The following is a 4,414-nucleotide window of genomic DNA, read 5'->3' on the forward strand; positions in this document are numbered from 1 at the left end:
TTCTCTCCCTATCACCTTTCTAGGTCTTTAAATCACTACGCAGCGTTAAATACCGTCTCATATACGAAGCATCCATTTCATCTCGTTCAAAATTAGCGCATCCGTGATGTATTACAGTTACTCTGAATTTTTTTCCATCCGAATACTTTTCGAAAAACAATTCTGCTCCTCCACCCAACGCAGATACTTCACTTGCGACCAGCTAAAACAGCGTTTCGATTCTATGCCTATGAAAATTCAAGATCGAGAGAGCAAATGAAAAGTTGTTGGAATAATTATCAATACTAATGTTATGGAATACATCGAGCGCGCGTCGAATAGAATCCCATTTCGAAATGAATAATTCTTCTCTTTTCGTATCATAGCTAATCTAGTAATATAGGTAAATAGGATGGTTGGAGGTGTTCGGAAATGGTAGGACATTTCAAAAGTTAAAGTCGACGATGATCCGGTGCATCAATTTTATCGTTACAGATTTTCTTTTCCCATGAGCCATAAAGTATTCAACAACGATAATGCAGTCCTTAAAATTCATCATTCATCCCTGTCTGGAAAGCTAATTCGCAAGGCGTGGTATTCTATTCTATTTGCATTATTAGAAAAATACCCGTACTCTACATACACTGTTTCTAATCTTTTGCTACATTTGGTTGAATCCCCATGCTTCTACAGCACGAATAGTCGGAAATGTTTTTGATTATCCATAATAAAATAAAAGAAGTAACAAAGCTCAAATTTATTGTCAAAGCTCTAATGAATACATCAAACTGCGGTCGAATCAATTCATTTATTATTTGCACATGACCTCTGTATGTTTGATAAATTATTCCTAAATACATTGAAACATATGTATTTATAATGAAATATCATGCAATGGGCTGTGTAAACTATAAACTCTAATTTCTATCGAATAGCTGGTTTTATGTCAACAGGGCTTTGAGACTCAGTTCCGTTCGTCCTCCTCCTCGTCCACCTCCGACCACCTCCAACAATCGCCAACCACTTCCAGCAACCACCGATAACCACCTTGGGTTATACCTGGAGTAGTGATAAATATTTTCAGTATAAGAACACATCAAAAATATTGTGCAAGGATTAATAAAATTAATTAATTAATCAATTAGCCGTATAATAAATTTAATTAGCCCATTTACAGCTACTGAATTTGTGCTTGCGCGAAAAATGAATTGAAACAATTTATTGTAAACATGACAAGTTTGAACAATTTCAGATGAAATATAATTACAAGTGCTATTAAATATTATAAAATTGTTAAACTCACCGAGCACACATCCTCGTTCTCCTCGTCCACCTTGTTCTCCTCGTCTTCCTCGTCCTCCTTCTCTTCCACCTCCGACCATCTCCAACCACCGTCAACCACCTCCAACAACCACCGCTAACCGCCTCGGGTCATATCCCGAATACTCATCGATATTTTCAGTATTAGAAGACATCAAAAATATTGTTCGAGAATTAATTTAATTTTTGTATTGACACATCTTACCAAGAAGATTATGAGAAAATTATAATAAATTATAGAAATTTTATTAGTGCATTGATAGCTACTGAAATTGGACTCTCGCGAAAAATGAATTGAAATAATTTATTGTAAACATGTCATGTTTGAAAAAATTCAGATAAAATATAATTACAATTGCCACTAAATATTATAAAAATGTTATACTTCCCGTGCAGAAATCCTTGTCCTCCTCGTCCACCCTGTTCTCCTCGTCTTCCTGGTCCTCCGAGAGTCGAGATTCACCAGGTAGCGGACCTTGAGCGTAGAAACTACGGAGCGCTCATCCCTGAAGTCGAGTTTCTTCATGTAGTTGACCTTGAGCTCAGAAACTACGGAGCGCTTGTCCTGGAAATCGAGTTGCACCAGGAAGAGAACCCGGAGCGCAGGATCCAGGAGGTAGAGAACCCGGTACTCGAAATCTGTGGAGCGCGATTCTCATCCGTCCGCTCTATTGCGCGGTTGTTTCTAGACTGAGGAATTCGGCTAGCTGATCAGTATAGATCGATGACGTCAAGAGAAAAAAAAATTTTGGGTGACGTCACTTTCTGAACATCCGAACATTCGAATACCCAAACTTTAGTTTCGAACTTCAATACTATGATGATGTATGACGTATGATGTATGATATGATGTATAATGATTTCAGTTTTTATATTTCAGACAAGAAATACCCACTTTATCTTGCCTGCCGATTGCAAACTGAAGCGGCTAGGCTCTTTGATCGTCAGCTTTTGACTAAAGATATATTCTTCTGTTAACGGGTCAGCAGATGCTCCGTTCTTTCTCTCCATATCAAAAAAAAAAAATCGCCGACAATCACCTTTTCAGGTCTTTCAATCAGAACACTGCGTTAAATACTGTCTCATATACGGAGCATCCATTTCATCTTGACCACAATTAGCGCTTTCGTGATGTGTTGCAGTAAGTCGGAATTTTTTTTCATGCGAACACTTTTCGAAAACAATTCTGCTTCTCTACCCAACGTAGATACTTTACCTGCGACTAGCTAAAACAGCGTTCCGATTCTATGCCTACGAAAATTCAAGATCGAGCGAGCAAATGAAAAGTTATTGGAATAATTGTGAATATTAATGTTATGGAATACATTGAGCGCGTGTCGAATAGAACCCCATTTCGAAATGAATAATTTTTCTATTTTCATATTATAACCGCATTATTATAGGTAATCTAATTTGCCTCCGGGAAAATTATAAAATTTATAGTATGCATCGCGTATTAATCGTAAGTGGATCACATATATTAATATCGTACAAGGACTGCATATTCATTTCGTATGCATATGTCAAAGGCTTGCAGTTTCCTAAAGATCACGAACATAATGATTTGCGACCATCACGTCTAAGGGGTGGAAGGAAACTGAAACAACTCTACATGTTTTGGAGTTTGGTTGTAATTAAAACCGAGCACCCACCAGTCGAGTTTCCTCGGTTTCAATTGCAACAGTTTTCAATTTACAATTTATTGCGGCTAAAGACAATAGTTACACGACAAGTTATTTTCATGTATGGGTTGTTATATATTTTTACCCATTTTTTTTCGTCTCATACCACTTTCGTGATTATGTAATTGTGGATATTATTATACAATTTATATTGAGCTTAAAAATTACTAGATACGTGGGCTTCCGGTGGGCTAAATTTTGTATGTATTCTTACGTAATATTTCGATTCTTATAATTTTTCAAAAGCTACTACCGATCGATCTCAACCAGCTATTGCACCCATGATACTTACGCGGAAAGTAATCACGCATACGAAAAATAAAAAACGACGAAAGATCTTATGAACTGAAAATAATTGTAACACAAAGTAACAGGAATGCTATGCCCGATAGGTAACTTAATCAAAAAATTGCCATGTTACAATACACTTTGGAAATATTAAAGCGATATCCTTGTACAGTCACAAACATTAGTTCACAGAATCCCAAAACAGTATTATGAAACCTTTTTTTAAATGCGAAATGTTATCGAAATGGACCCCAAGATTTTAAATTTTGATTGTGAATTTACCAAGGGTACTTCCCACCCAATTTCATGGACACAAAATGCAACTTTCACACCCTTATAATTGCTCAAATTTTATGTATGACTTAGCAATATGAAGATAGGAATATCCAAAAAACAACTACGAATTATTGAGTACCTTTCTATCTTTTCAAATTTTAAAGTACCTCATATTCCTACTATTTTTCGTATCCTGGAATATATTATGGTGCACTGTGTAATGATACCAATGCTTTTTATTACGATAATTTTACTTCATTTTTCATAAGTCGCAGCTATCGTTTCTTATTGATTAGTATATTTTATGATAGTAATCTACATTTTTTCGCATAGATAATCGAATATAGAAAGAATGAACTATCACTGTTGTTACAAACTTAACGAATTGTGTACAGTAACGGCACGTGGTTATTGTACCTGTTTCTTTCAGCATATATACGAATAATGGTACACAATTGACGTATATTGTAAATGTAGAGAAAAAAAGCGCTCATTATATTTGCTACTATAACATTGCAAAAAAATAAACGTCATTTAGTAAACCGCAATGATTTTCAAAAACGATAAATCACAAATTATGACCCACTGTAAATACGGATATGTGAAGAGACCTATTATTTACTGAACACACCTTAGTTTTGGAGTAGAAAAAAATAACTACAAAATTGTATTCTTTCAATGCACAATTATTATACAGCTGTACTGAAATGAGATAAATTTTTGTTTTTAATATGTTTTGTTTCGAAGATCAATCTTACAGAAATTCAGACTCGTTTTTCACCCCATATATCATGGAACATAAAGTTTACAGCGCGTTCATATTCACTTATTATATGTGTATAGTAAATATTCATACATGCGTTTAGCGG

This window comes from Neodiprion pinetum, chromosome 3, assembly GCF_021155775.2.
Source record: "Neodiprion pinetum isolate iyNeoPine1 chromosome 3, iyNeoPine1.2, whole genome shotgun sequence".
Lineage (NCBI taxonomy): Eukaryota > Metazoa > Arthropoda > Insecta > Hymenoptera > Diprionidae > Neodiprion > Neodiprion pinetum.